The sequence below is a fragment of the Oryctolagus cuniculus genome, chromosome 16 (genome assembly GCF_964237555.1).
Source record: "Oryctolagus cuniculus chromosome 16, mOryCun1.1, whole genome shotgun sequence".
NCBI lineage: Eukaryota > Metazoa > Chordata > Mammalia > Lagomorpha > Leporidae > Oryctolagus > Oryctolagus cuniculus.
The window spans coordinates 68296951-68311840 of NC_091447.1; the positions used below are offsets into that span (position 1 = coordinate 68296951).

The 14890-nt window shown below is 42.8% G+C and overlaps 2 pseudogenes; both read right to left on the reverse strand.

Annotated features, from left to right (window-relative positions):
- Positions 1–731: 731 nt before the first annotated feature.
- On the reverse strand, positions 732–7918 carry LOC127485695 (dual specificity mitogen-activated protein kinase kinase 4 pseudogene; annotated as a pseudogene).
- Positions 7919–9723: 1805 nt separating this feature from the next.
- On the reverse strand, positions 9724–14661 carry LOC127485694 (olfactory receptor 7E24-like; annotated as a pseudogene).
- Between the last annotated feature and the right edge of the window lie 229 nt (positions 14662–14890).

Below are 14890 nucleotides of genomic sequence, written 5' to 3' on the forward strand. Positions count from 1 at the left end.
GGGGTGCAGGGCCCAAGCACCTGGGCCATCCTCCACTGCACTCCCTGGCCATAGCAGAGAGCTGGCCTGGAAGAGGGGCAACCGGGACAGAATCCGGCGCCCCAACCGGGACTAGAACCCGGTGTGCCGGCGCCGCAAGGTGGAAGATTAGCCTATTGAGCCACGGCGCCGGCTCATTCTCTTTCTTTGTGTGTGTATGTGTGTGTGTGTACACGTGTCCCTCTCCCTCTGACACTCTGCCTTTCAAATCAATGAATCTTTGTATATATTTAAAAATAGCACCAGCCAAATGATGATTCAAATGAATCATGACATTATGGTTAGGAATGTTTATCTTAAGCTACCGATATATTAGAAACTTTCTGCCTACCTTCAGACCAAAGGTTAGATATCAGAAACTGGGAGGATAGTCACCTCCTTCATCCTAGCCCCTTTGACTATGCACCAAATGAGTATGACGCTTCACTTTGGCCTGGGATAGCAGTAGAAGATGGCCCAAGTCCTTGGGCCCCTGCAATCACGTGGGAGACCCAAAGGAAGCTCCTGGCTCCTGGCTTCAGATCAGTGCAACTCTGGCCATTGCAGCCAATTGGGGAGTGAATCAGCAGATGGAAGACCAATCCCTCCCTCCTTCCCTCCCCCCCCTCTAACTCTGCCTCTCCTCTATTTTTGTAACTCTGACTTTCAAATAAATAAATAGTTCTTTAAAACAAAATAATTAATGAGGCAGCTGTCAGTCACTGAAAAATTCCTGGAAACCATTCTGCAATAATGGAGTCTTTGGGCCAGTCTATGTGGTAGCTGTTGGGATATGAAGATTAAGGGTGTTTGGCCTTTGTATTCATGTCTGGCCTCCAAGGTGTAGAGATAGATGCAGAAAACAGTAATTGTAACACAGAGAATTAAGTGCTAAGGTGGATTACAGTGTGGAATACAGAGAGGAGCTCTAAATCCAGCCTGGGACGATGGAGTCATGGAAGCATTCCTGGAGGAAGGGCTACCAGGGAAAGTAGATATTCAGGGAAGGGTTGAGTCAGGACTTTCTGGTAGAGAGAAGAATGGGAGATGTTTGAAAGCAAGAGGCAGTAGAGCCCAGAGTGTTCTGGCAATTTCTTCTTGCTTAAGTAGAAAGTGGTAGATGAGAACGATAAAGAATGATGTTGGAGAGATGGGCAGAGATGACCTCTCTGAGAACCTGGAAAGGGAAATTGCACAGAGAATGAGGCTGTAAAGAGAATACAATTAAGGGGGAGGGGAGAGAGAGAGACAGACAGACAGAGAAAATGAATATAATCAAGGGACTAATGTGATATGAATTACAATTATTCCTGGTACCTGGAGGGAAAGATGAGTTTGGGGCAGACATAATGTTTGGGGAGTCCTCACATCATTTGAGTTGAAGGGACCCACTGAAGAATTATGTTACCTAAGAAAGACAAGCATCAAGAGAGGATGTTCAAGTGAAATCAAGGGAAATCACGGGAAAGGGATATCGTGAGTTCCAGTGCACCCCTGATGTCCCCAAGCACTAAGGCAGGGGATGTCAAGAGGGAACATGGTATTGGGATTCTCTGTGTCCTTCCCTTTCCCTCTCTCACACCCCAACCCAAGAATTTCTGTGCCACAGTCCAAGATGCTAGGGAATCCAGCCTCTGCTTTCTTAAAGGAATCTAATAAGAGCCCTGGATAAGAGTTAAGAGGCAAACGGAGCACAGACCTGTCTGGAAAGCAGGAAATATTCTTAAGCAAGTGTGGGTCACAGAATTCAGAAGGCTTGGTCTGGGGGTGGTAGAGAATGGAGGATTTGGAGTTCCTGGGTCAGGTAATAAGAGAATAGATCTAGAAGGGTCCAAGACTTTGCTGTTAAAAATCTACAGTTCTATCAGGACCTTGGGGCATCCATCTGTGCAACTTGGACTGGAAATCATAACACTAGACCATGTGGTCCAGGGCAGTGAAATGGCCAACAAAGACTAGCACCTCTCATCATCTTCTCAGCCATGCCCACAAACAAAACACAATCAAAGAGAAAACTCACTATGCCGTAGCAGCTATCACCAAGTAGTCTAATCATTCTTCCTTCCAAGAAATTATCTTCAGCAAGTCTTTCTCCATGAATGTTTACCCTACCTTATACTTAACAATAGGTAATGCCCTTTCCCCTCCCCTAGTTTCCTCAACACTTACCAGGCTATGCAGGCTCGGCAGCATGAACCCACACAAAGCCAAATGTCTAGAATCTCTTTCTTTCATAGAGAGTGGGTGATAAAGACAGAAGGTCTGGCCCCCAGAAGAGTGGGAGACAGAGCCAGGCATGTGCCATAGGGCCTGGATCACTTCTTCTGGAGATGATGTGAGTGTCTTGCATTTGGGACATTGATGACTATAAATTAGTGAGTTCCAAGTTGTGTCCTGGAGGCTGTATCCCCTCTGACGCTAATTAGACAAATTGATCAGTGATGTGTTCATTCTCTGATTATGTTGGTTCCTCAAGAACAGGGAGTCTGTAACCTGCCAATTCATTATCCTTGGGAGATTAACAGTAGGAACATCTATAATTTCTCTCTCCTATGTTCTTCACCTCTGGGAAAAATTAATCTTACTTGGATCACTTCTTGGTGACAAATATGGCAGCATTTATTGGCTTGTAGATTCCTAATAAGATGATGGTTGAGTAGAAAGTGTTCTAGGATTCACTGGAGTAGTGATGTCAAATCTAGCCTAAACCAGGACTGCCTCAATATTTGTGGTTTTTTAAAGATTTATTTATTTATTTGAAAGTCATGGTTACACAGAGAGAGACAGATAGGCGGTGGGGGGTGGTGTATTCCATCTGTTGGTTCACTCCTCAATTGGCCAGAATGGCTAGAGTTGCACTGATCCAAAGCCAGGAGCCAGAGCTGCTTCCAGTTCTCTCACGTAGGTGCAGGGGCCCAAGGACTTAGACCATCTTTTACTGCTTTCCCAGGCCATAGCAGAGAGCTAGATCAGAAGTGGAGCAGCCAGGACTCAAACCGGCACCTATATGGGATGCCAGCACTGCAGGTGCTGGCTTTACCTGCTATGCCACAGTGACAGCCCCTCAACATTTTTTTAAACATAGATCTTTAAGGCCCACTCCAAAGTTTCTGTCTCAGGAAATCTCAACTTGAGTCCATCAAGTTTTATGTTGGACAAGTTTCAAATTTGATGGTTCCAAGGACAATCCTTTGAGAACCACCATCACAAATTTAGGTTTATAAAAAATATCAACTAGGGCTCTGTCAACATATGGCTTCCCACTCAATCCCAGACTTATCTTCTTAAGATCTTCAGAAGACCTGAGTCTTTGTTTAAAAATTATAATAGGTATGGGCATTGTGGCCTAGTAGTTTAAGCCACCACATTGGAAACCAGCATCCCATATTGGAGGGCCTGGGTTTGAGTCCCAACTCCATTTTCGATCCTGCTTCCTGTTAATGCACACACTGGCAGGCAACTGATGATGGCTCAAGTGCCTTGGTCTATGCAATCCACGTGGGGGACACAGAATGAATTCTGGGCTCTTGGCTTCATCCTGGCCCAGCTCCAGCTCTTGTAGGCATCTAGGGAATAAAATAGCAGATCCAGGATTCTCTGTCTCTCTGTCTCTCTGTCTCTCTCTAACTTTTAAACAGATAATGTTATTTTTTTAAATTTTTATGTAACAAGGTTGTTATTTTCCTTTATTTCTTTTTTAGTGTTTCTATTTTAATTTTCAATTAGTTTTTAACAGATTCAGTGTGATTTGTAGATAGTTCTTTTTTTTTCATCATCACATCTTAGATTTATTACAACTGACCTGCAGGCAAAAGGATAGAACTATTACATAAACACTTTGATTTCATGTATATATCTTATATAGAGGAGGAATTCAAACAAGAATACAGGATAAAATATTCCAAAGCTCCAAGAAGCAGTTATGTTACTGAGCTCCATTTTTATAGACAAATAAGGCAATATCCTTGCACATTAGTTTTTTGATAATTTTTATACATTTTTCTATGGTACTAGAGAAAAATAACCAGAGCTCACAATGTACAGTTCTTACAGTATTCTCATAGTTTGTGAACACTATACACCCTTTTGTTTTAATAAAGGTACATTGTAATAAATTCCTTGCCCTTATGTTTATAGTTTATAATAATCTATGATTAATACACTAAAATTGCCTTTTTATGTGGTCATCCACACAATAGAATGGTCAGATTAGCTCCTAGACAGTCAGAATTGCTTTAATCTCCATTTGCATAATGGCAGAGTGACCCTAGGCTGAGCCAGATGGGAAGTTGACAGCAGAGAAACCAATTCCTCTTGGGTCCCTGGGAGCAATGGAGGGTGACGGCTTGGTGCGGTCGAAGGAAAACATATAGCAACGCCTCCTTTCAGAACACTGGGATGTCAAAGTTTGGGACACCATGGGGGAAGAGATAAGGAAATTAGGCAAGTGGGCCTAAGAGGGAAATCTTTTTAATTCTGCAATTTTACAGGGAGGTAACTTTTAAACAGCACCATTCTCCCTTTGTTGTTGTATAGTAGGTATGACCGTCACTCTGGGAAAAGACACAGCAGTACCTGCCAGGATTTGGTTCTGGAATGGCATGATCTGCATCTCAGACCTCGGCTGTTCTATATTCCAGTGTGCTTGAACCACTCACAGTGCTGCCCAACTGCTAGATAAAGCCCAAGGCTCCGTGCCAGGGAGGCCTGTGCAAAACCAAATGAGACACTGGCTCATGGGTAAGTGAAGATGCACAAATGACACATTTAAATGGCCTCCTCTAATTATTCAGGGTTTTTTGTTTCCCTTTTTTGTTTTGGGAAATTCCATTCTCAGAAGTGATAATGAACTACTAGAGATTGCAGCAGGTAAAAAGACTGCCATTTCAGATCCCCATCTCTGGCCTCATCACCTACCACATCAGCCAGGCCCCATTGTTCTCAGCCTTTTAAACACTACAGCATAAGAGAGATCCAGCGGCTCAACTTCCTTGGTCAGAGACATCCCCGGTAATCAGAGAGGTTTTTGATATAGAAAAAAAAGGCTAAATATTTTGGATTAAGCAAAAGTCACACAGCAGCAACAGGCCACAGGAAAGGGAAAAGAGATCCAGAAACTAAATACCTGGGCCAGTGATGGCAAGAAGCAAACAACTGAGATTTGGTCTTTTGCTACCTATAAGAACTTTTTATCTATTCAATCAAGGCACATTGCTACTAGCTTCCTTCTCCCTGTTAGTGTGTTATGATGGCTAAAGTAACAGGTTTGGGACCAAGGGGAAACACACGTAGCTGCTACAAATTGTTCTGGATACAGTATTAGAATTAAAATATCTGTAAACTTTGCCCTCTGTACTTTTTTCTTCTTTCAGTCCTGGTGGTTTGTGGCAGGTGAAACATCAAGTTGGCAGCACACCAAATTCTGAGAGTGAAAAATTCTTTGGATCAGCACCTTCTTTGACAAGTGGCAGACTCCTGAGTCTTCCCAGTGAAAAGTAGAAAGACTGGTAAAGGAGAAAAGAACACATTCTATCCTGTCTCAATATTTTAATGTTCACCTCTTTGAATGCAACATGGTTTTTCATAAAGATAAATTCATTCTAATTTAACATGATATTTAAAACAGGAAATTTGGCTGAGCACATCGATCCCCAAACATTGACTGTGACTGTAAAGCAACAGAATATCAAATCAGTAAACCTATTGCACTTGGTGAAGAAGGTAAACTCCTCCTTTGTCTCCCAGCTCCAGAAAGCAATGTGTCTCATTGGCTGTGCGAGTTCTCACTCAAGCCCAAGTCTCTAGTTCAGACTTAGTACATCCATCACCACGTCTTTCCAGGATTTCGAAGTCTGATCAAACAACATTCCAGTAGCTGCGTCTCCAGGTTTCAAGTCTAGAAATGAATTTAAGGTGTGATCTAGTCACAGTCAACAACTTGATCTTACAGACTTCCACATTTCATGAACATGTTCATCATGAAAGAGCAGGATGAGGTCTCTCTGACCAGCACTAACACTGTGTGATCAATCAGGTATTGCAGGGGTGCATGTTCTAGGTGACAGGAGTATACAGACATGATGAAAACAAACACCAATCTTATTGCTCATGGTGTCTGGGCGAGCAATAAACACACTGTGATACGGGATGAAAATTCTTTACATCTTGCTTCCTCTCAGCCCTTTTTTCTAGAGTCTGATGTAGCAGCGATACCAGTCGACATACATGGGAGAGCTGGGAGTAGCTGGCATTTGATCCAGGATTTTGCAAACATAGCATGCGACCTCAATGGTACGTTCCACATACATCAAAATAAAGGGATGTTTCAGAAGTTCTTTATACTCTGGCCTTTTGGATTCATCCTTTGTAAGGCACAAGTTGACAAAGTTGATGAAACTCGGGAGAATTCCCTTTCCTCAGAATTACTCACCTGTGGAGGATCTCCTTTCACGACTTATGTTAGCTGATCAAATACACCCTTCCACTTTGGCTAAGGAAATCAGCCTGTAGCCAACTCCTACAATATGATCCCCAAACTCCAGACATCAGAGCGAACATCATATCCTTGTCATGATGCACTTGGGTCTATTCTTTCAGGTGCCATGTAAAGCCTACACCCAGCACCTCTTGTCTTGGCAATGGAGCCTACAAGCTGTCCACTGATGCCAAAGTCACAGAGTTTAATATTTCCACTTCTATCCAGAAGAATATTGGAAGGTTTGATATCTCTGTGAATGATTTTCAAGTTTTCTTTTAAGTGGTTTAGTGCTTTCACAGTTGCTAAAGTAATTTCACCTAAAATTAGGAAAATGTTGGCTGCTTCATCTGCTGGCTGATTGGTGCCCCTGACAATGCATAACTGCTACTTCAGTGGGCCCTTTACTATCACGAGTAACTACAGTATTAGAGTCCCCATGTGTTGTTTCTTTATTGTCTGCCATTAGAAGTCCCATTTGCCTTCCAAATAACTCCTTAAGCATGTGGAACCAGAAATGCACACCTGGAATTGGGCTAAATGTGTATGTTTCTCCCTGAAGGCCAGTCCAAGGGCACAATCTCTATTCATACTCTATGCCCATTTTGTAACTTGATTTTTTGTTTTCTAATTAGGTTTTCTGGGTTCCTTATATATTCTGGATATTAATCCTTTCTACGAAGAATAGCATAAATATTTTCTCACATTATCTTGGTTGTTTCTTCATTTTGCTGATTGCTTCCTTGACTGTGCAGAAGTTTCTCTCTGTGATACAATCTGATATGTTTTTGCTTTTCTTTTTTGTGCTTTTGGGATCTTATCCCCCCCCCCAAAAAAAAAAAAAAACATTGCCTGTGGTATTATATTGAAGTGTTTCCCTTTTCCTTCTAGCAATTTGATAGTTTTGGGTCTTACATTTAGATCTCTGATCCATTTTGAGTAGATTTTTGTATAGGAGGAAGGGAACATCTTAGTTCAATTAACTGCATGTGGATATACAGTCTTCCCTTGCCAGTAACTGAAAAGACTGTCCATGCTCCAATGTGTGTTTTCAGCAACTTTGTCAAAGTTGACTATAGATTCATGGATTCATTTTTTTGATCTCCAATCACTCTCTTGGTTCTACATGACTATTTTTATGCAAGTTCCATGCTGTTTTAGTTGAAATAGCTCTGTGGAATGTCCTGAAATCTAGTATTCTGGTGCCTCCCACTTTGTTGTTTTTGTTCAAGATTGAATTTTATAAATTTTTAATAGTTGCATGAAAAATGTAGTAGGTATTTTCATGGAGACTGCATTGAATCTGGAAACCTCTTCAGGTAGTATGGACGTTTTAATTATATCTTGCAAGTCTTTTTGTTTTGTTTTCTTTACCTCTTTCAGTAGTGTTATGTAATTTTCATAGTAGAGATCTTTCATACCCATGGTTAAATGGATTGCAAGGCATACAATTTTTTGTAATTACTTCTTTCTGGTGCAGTTCATTATTGGTGTTATAGAAATGCTACTGAGTTTTGCACACTTAATTTGTACCATGCAACTGAACTTGTTTTTAAGTTCCACTAGTCTCCTGGTGAATGTATTCAGCTTTATTTCCATACAAACTCATGTCCTCTACAAACAGGGGCAATTTGATTTCTTCCTTTCCTATTTGTCTGCCTTTTATTTCTTTCCCTGGCCTAGCTGCTTTGGCTAAAACTTCCAATGCTATACTGAATAAGAGCAGTGAAGGTTGACAACCTTTTCTGGCTGGCTCCAGATCTTAGAGGACATGGTTTCAGCTTTGCTCCTTCCAGTATCACGTTGGCTATGGGTTTGTCCCATCTGGCCTTTACTGTGTTGAGGTGTATTCCTTCTATACCTAATTTATTTAAGATTTTCAGTCACAAGTGGATTCTGAATAGTGCCAAATGCTCTCTGCATCTACTGAGATGATCATATGAATTTTGCCCTTTTTTCTTTTGATGTGATATATTACTTATTGATTTGCATAGGCTGAATATTTCTGAATCCCTGATAGAACTCAGACTTCATCATGCTAAAGGACTTTTGTTGGTGTGTGTATTGAATGCCAATTGCTAGTATACAGCTGAGAATTTTTGCATGTGTTCATCAGGGATATTGACCTATAGTTTTTTTCCTGTTGTGTCCTTGACTGGTTTTGAAATCAAGGTAATGCTAGCCTCATAGAATGCATTTTGAAGGGTTCCCTTCCTTTCGATTACTTGGGAGTACTTTGAGATTAATTGCTGTTTGTTCTTCCTTAGGAGTTTTCTAGAATTCAGCAGTGAAGCCATCTGGTCCTGGGCTTTTCTTTGTCCAGAGACTTCTTGTTACACTTCCATATCACTACTTTTTATTGATCCATTCAGGTTTTCTTTGTTATTCAATCCTGGTCAGTTATAGGTATAGAAATCTGTCCTCCTCTTCAAAGTTTTCCAATTTGTTGGTGTGTAGTCATTCATAATAGTCTGTAATGGCTCTTTATACTTCTGTGGTGTCATTTGTAATGTCTCCTTTTCCATCTCTGCTTTTATTTATTGAAGTCTGCTTTCTGGTTTTACTCTAGCTAAAGATGTATGTTTTATCTTTTCAAAAAAACCAAATTTTTTACTTCATTAATCTTTTCTATTTTAGTTTCCTATTTTATTTATTTCTTTCCTCCTAACTTTGGGCTTGGTTGTATCTTGCTTTTCAAGGTCCTTAAGATGTAGTTAGGTTGTGGTATTTGTGTGTGTGTGTGTGTGTGTGTGTGTAGGTGCTTACTGTTATAAACTTTTCATTAGAAATGCTAGAATTGCTTCCGATATGACATAAGTTTTGAGCTGTTGTGTTTCTATTTTCATAAGATGCAAGGAATTTTTAAATTTTCCTTATTTTTCAAGGACCCATTTTTCATTCAGAAGCAAGTTGTTCCATTTCCATGTATTTGGATAGCTTCTAGAGTTATTTTCTCTTTGGCTGACCATTTCTAGTTTTACTCCATTGTGGTCAGAGAGGATAATGTGATAGGATTTTGATTTTTTTGAATTTGCTGGGATTTTTTTTTGTGGCCTAATCAATAGCGTATCCTAAAGACTATTTTTTTTTTGGACAGGCAGAGTGGACAGTGAGAGAGAGAGAGACAGAGAGAAAGGTCTTCCTTTGCCGTTGGTTCATGCTGATGGAAAGAGGATGTATCCTGCTGTGGTTGGACTTAATGTTCTATTTTGATAAGACTCATTTGGTCTATAGTATAGTTTAATTCTGATGCTTGTTTTCCAGTGATCTGTACACTGAAAAAGTAGGGTGTTGAAGTCCCCTCAAAGTCAGGGCAGGCTCAGAAGGATCCACAGTATGGCTGGGCGGGAGTTTGGGACAAACATGCAGCACTGCTCACACCCACCAAAGCCAGAGCTTGCACTGCCCTGGTGGGGTCAAAGTTGAGGAAGTAGAGGAGATGGTCCTGTATCCACAGAGGTGATCACTCCTTCTTAAGGTTTTGGGAATAGGACCCACTTTGCTGTGTAGAACCACCTGACCAGTGTAGTGCAGGACACCGCTTAGGCTAAAATGTTGGTCGCTGTTGCTGCTGGGTCTAGCTAGGTTTATGAGGCTGTGGTCCTCTTGCCTGTACAGTGGAGTGACTGTGGATCCCCAGGGATGAGGACATACAGGGGTTTCTATCTCCTACAGCAGTACAGATTCCAACTGTGGCTCCTTTCTCAAGATGGTGTCATGGAGCAAGCATTTGGTACCAGTTGGATTCTCAAATTCCCAACAAGACTGAAAAGCATAAACATTACAGACCTCTGAGCTGAAAGCTGGCATGTCGGGGCAGCCAGTCTTGCTTTCCCACCCATCTGATGTGAACTAATGCTGGGGAAATATGTTCCTGACAATCCTCCACACCCAGCATCTCGCAAAGCACCCTGCAGGCCGTGCTGCCTTGCTCAGGGGCATGGCCAAGGAGCACAAATCTGTTCTCCCTCCTGTGTGCAGGGACCCATGGGGGCTGAGGCTCTGTCCTGAGGACTGGCAAGAAGACAGGCATGGGAATGGGCCAGCTAACACCTGTGGTGGCTCCGGTGATGGGCTGGCTAACACTCATGGCACCTCCGGTGATGGAAAGCACAGGAACCATTCCCGCTGGATGGACTGGAAACCTGAAGAGTGGGAGGCACACGCTATTGCCTCGTTCAGTGTTTGGGCAGGGACAGCATTGTGGTGCAGCAGGTTAAACTGCTGCCTGCCACCTGGTATCTCATCTCAGCACCAATCAAGTCCAGGCTGCTCCACTTCTGATCCAGCTCCTTGCCCGTGCACCTGGGAAAGCAGTGGAAAATGGTCTGAATGCCTGGGCCCATGACACTCACATGGGAGACCAGGATGGACTTCCAGGCTACTGGCCCAGCCATTGCAGCCTTTTGGGCAGTGAACCAACAGACAGAAGATCTCTCTCTCTCTCACTCTCTCACTCTCTCTCTCTCTCTTTCTCTCTCTCTTTTTCTCTCTCTCACTCTCTCTCACTCTCTCTCACTCTCTCTCTTTCTCTCTCTCTTCCTTTCAAATAAGCAAACCTTCTTTAAAAAAAAATTAAGGTTCTCACCTGCCAGACATACTATGTCTGGAGAGTTATGTTTGCACAATAAAATAAGACATTCGCTGTTTTTCCCTCACATGAAGAATGTTCCTTTTTTTTTTTTTAGTTGTAAAAATTTATTTATTTGAAAGGACAAGACTGAGAGATTGAGAGAGCAATGTTGTCCATCCACTAGTTCACTCCCTAAATGCCCACAGCAGCCAAGGCTGGGCCAGGCCAAAGCCAGAAGCTAAGAACTCAGTCCACATCTCCCACGTGTGTGGCAGGGACCCAACTGCTTGAGCCATCACCTGCTGCCTCCAAGGATGCACGTTAGTAGGAATTCAGAATCAGAGTGGAGCTAGGATTCAAAACCAGGCCCTGCAGTACAGGCATCCCACATGGCACTAACACCCACCTCAAAAGATGAGTGTCATCAACAGAAATGAGAAGACCCTAAATTCTGCCTCTTTTGTGTTTATGAGAAGACTGATATTGAAAACTGGCTTGATTTCTTGAGCACATGAAAAAAAATATTTTATTCAAAAGGCAGAGTTACAGAAAGAGAAGGAGCGACAGATCTTCCTTCCACTGATTCACTCCCCAAATGGCTGTAACAGCTGGAGATGGGCTAATCCAAAGCCAGGAGCTAGGTGCTTCTTCTGGGTCTCCAACATGGGTGCATGGGCCCAAGCATTTAGGCCATCCACCGCTTATTTCCCAGGCCATTAGCAGGAAGCTGTATCAGAAGTGGAGCAGCCAGGACTTGAACCAGCACCATATGGGATGCCAGTACTGCTGGCAGAGACTTAACCTAACATGCAACAGTGCCGCCCCCTTGTGCACATTTTTAAATACTCCCATCACAGCTCATCCTCTACCTTTTGCCCCATGTTGTGATGTATTCATCAGTCAAGAAACAGAAACAAATCCAGTTATCATAATGCAGAGAACGGAATATGGCAATGGGTCCAATAGCTACTGCAGGACAGAGGTAAAGAGGGAAAAACATGTGAACAGAAATGGTAACTAAAGGGACTCTCTCCAACACTGAGGCCTGAGTGGGGAGAGAAGAGATGAGTGAAAGGCACCACACTTCAGATGTAGTTAAGGTTAGTGACCATGAGTGACCTTTTATTAAAGAAATGTGGAAAGTAGAGTAGTGATTTTTTTAAGAGCTCCAAACCTGGGGCCTGCACAGTGACACAGCAAGTTAAAGCCCCAGCCTACAGCGTTAGCTTCCCATATGTTGAGAGGAAAGGTTGTGGAAAGAGAAGCCCAAAAGACATGGAGATGGGCCGGCGCCGCGGCTCACTAGGCTAATCCTCCGCCTTGCGGCGCCAGCACACCGGGTTCTAGTCCCGGTCGGGGCACCGGATTCTGTCCCGGTTGCCCCTCTTCCAGGCCAGCTCTCTGCTGTGGCCCGGGAGTGCAGTGGAGGATGGCCCAGGTGCTTGGGCCCTGCACCCCATGGGAAACCAGGAAAAGCACCTGGCTCCTGGCTCCTGCCATCGGATCAGCGCGGTGCGCTGGCCGCAGTGCGCCGGCCGCGGCGGCCATTGGAGGGTGAACCAACGGCAAAAGGAAGACCTTTCTCTCTGTCTCTCTCTCACTGTCCACTCTGCCTGTCAAAAAATAAAAAAAAAAGACATGGAGAAGATGATAGATGCCTTCACATGCTGTGACCTTAGGACTGATTCTAGACATCTTGAAGCTGCCCATTTCAGTTCTAGGAACACAAGGATAGCAAGGGCAGTGAGATTAGCTTATTCTGTTGAGAGTTCTCTGCAGAGCTCTCTTGATGTCCCTGTTCCTCAGGCTGTAGATGAAGGGGTTCAACATAGGGGTGACCAGGGTTACATCAGTGAGACCACAGCACTCTCTCTGGAAGAGGTGGAGAAGGATGCACTGAGATACACGCCTAAACTTGATCCGTAAAATAAGCAAACGACCAACAGGTGTGAGCCACAGGTGGCGAAGGCTTTGTACTTCCCATCTGGGGATGGGACTCTCAGAATGGAGGACACGATTTTATAGTAAGAGAAGAGGATCCCTGAGATAGGGAAAAACCCAAATATGATACCAATAAGATACATGACTATGTCATGGTTGAAGGTGTTATCACATGTAAGAATGAGAAGCTGAGAAGGGTCACAAAAGAAATTAGAAATTTCAACTGCCTTGAAGCAGGTATCTGGTAATAATATCAAGTTGTGCAGCAGAGAATCAAAAAGGCTGGCCACAAAAGACACTGAAACCAAGAAGCCACAGCGGCGGGGGTTCATGATGACCTGGTAATGCAGTGGGTGACAAATGGCGACAAACCGGTCATAGGCCATCACAGTCAGAATCAAATCATCCATGCATCCACAGATGAGAAAGAGAGACATCTGTGTCAGGCAGCCCACATAGGAGATGGCTGTGCTGTGAGTGTGGATGTCCACAATCATCTTGGGAACCATGGTGGAGGTGAAACCCATGTCAGCCAAGGACAGGTTGCAGAGGAAGAAGTACATGGGGGTGTGCAGATGGGTGTCAGAGATGATGAGCAGCATGATGAGCAGGTTCCCGAGCACTGTGACCAGGTACATGGACAGGAACAGCCCAAACAGGACGGACTGCAGGTCTGGATCCTCTGAGAAGCCCATGAGATGGAATTCTGGGACACACGTCCAATTTTGTGTTTCAACAGAGCCTGTGCTCCTTCTGGAAAAAGAGATAGGGATGGAAAAAGGAGACATGGGCACACAGTGTTTGCATATAGTTATTCTACATATAGTTTTAATTCAGCTAATCATGGGTATAACATCAGGGTAACTCTAAGGTCCACAGAAGAAATATAATTAAAAGAATGTTTTTTAGAGCAACTTTAAAAAGTTAAGAAACCCAGAACATTAGACATAACTAGTCCATGAACATAGTCAAATGCAACCAAGTCTTTTAATAAAAAAGAATAGGAAATGCCCTTTTGTCTTCAAAGACAATATTCTAAATAAGCGTAATTAAGAAGCAGTTAAATATACTTTAACAATAATACAAATTTCATTGACTTATTTGTGCTCTAAATGCCAGGACTGTGTTATGTCAACACTAACTTAATGTTGATCGTTCATGATTGGAAAATACTGTTGTGTGTTAGTTATCTTTTAGAGGTTTCATCATTCTCTGGTTTTCTGCTTTCCCTTTTGTATCTCCTTTTTGTTTAATAGGGAAACACACAGAGAGATCTAAAACTAATTCCTGGAGCAAGGACAGTCTATTCAATAAATGGTGCTGGGAAAACTGGATTTCCACGTGCAGAAGCATGAAGCAAGACCCCTACCTTACACCTTACACAAAAATCCACTCAACGTGGATTAAAGACCTAAATCTACAACCTGACACCATTAACTTATTAGAGAACATTGGAGAAACCCTTCAAGATATTGGCACAGGCAAAGAATTTCTGGAAAAGACCCGGGAGGCACAGACAGTCAAAGCCAAAATCAACTATTGGGATTGCATCAAATTGAGAAGTTTCTGTACTGCAAAAGAAACAGTCAGGAGAGTGAAGAGACAACCGACAGAATGGGAAAAAATATTTGCAAACTATTGAACAGATAAAGGGTTGATAACCAGAATCTACAAAGAGATCAAGAAACTCCACAAAAACAAAACCAACAACCCACTTAAGAGATGGGCCAAGGACTTCAATAGACATTTTTCAAAAGAGGAAATCCTAATGGCCAACAGGCACATGAAAAAATGTTCAAGGTCACTAGCAATCAGGGAAATGCAAATCAAAACCACAATGAGGTTTCACCTCACCCCGGTTAGAATGGCTCACATACAGAAAT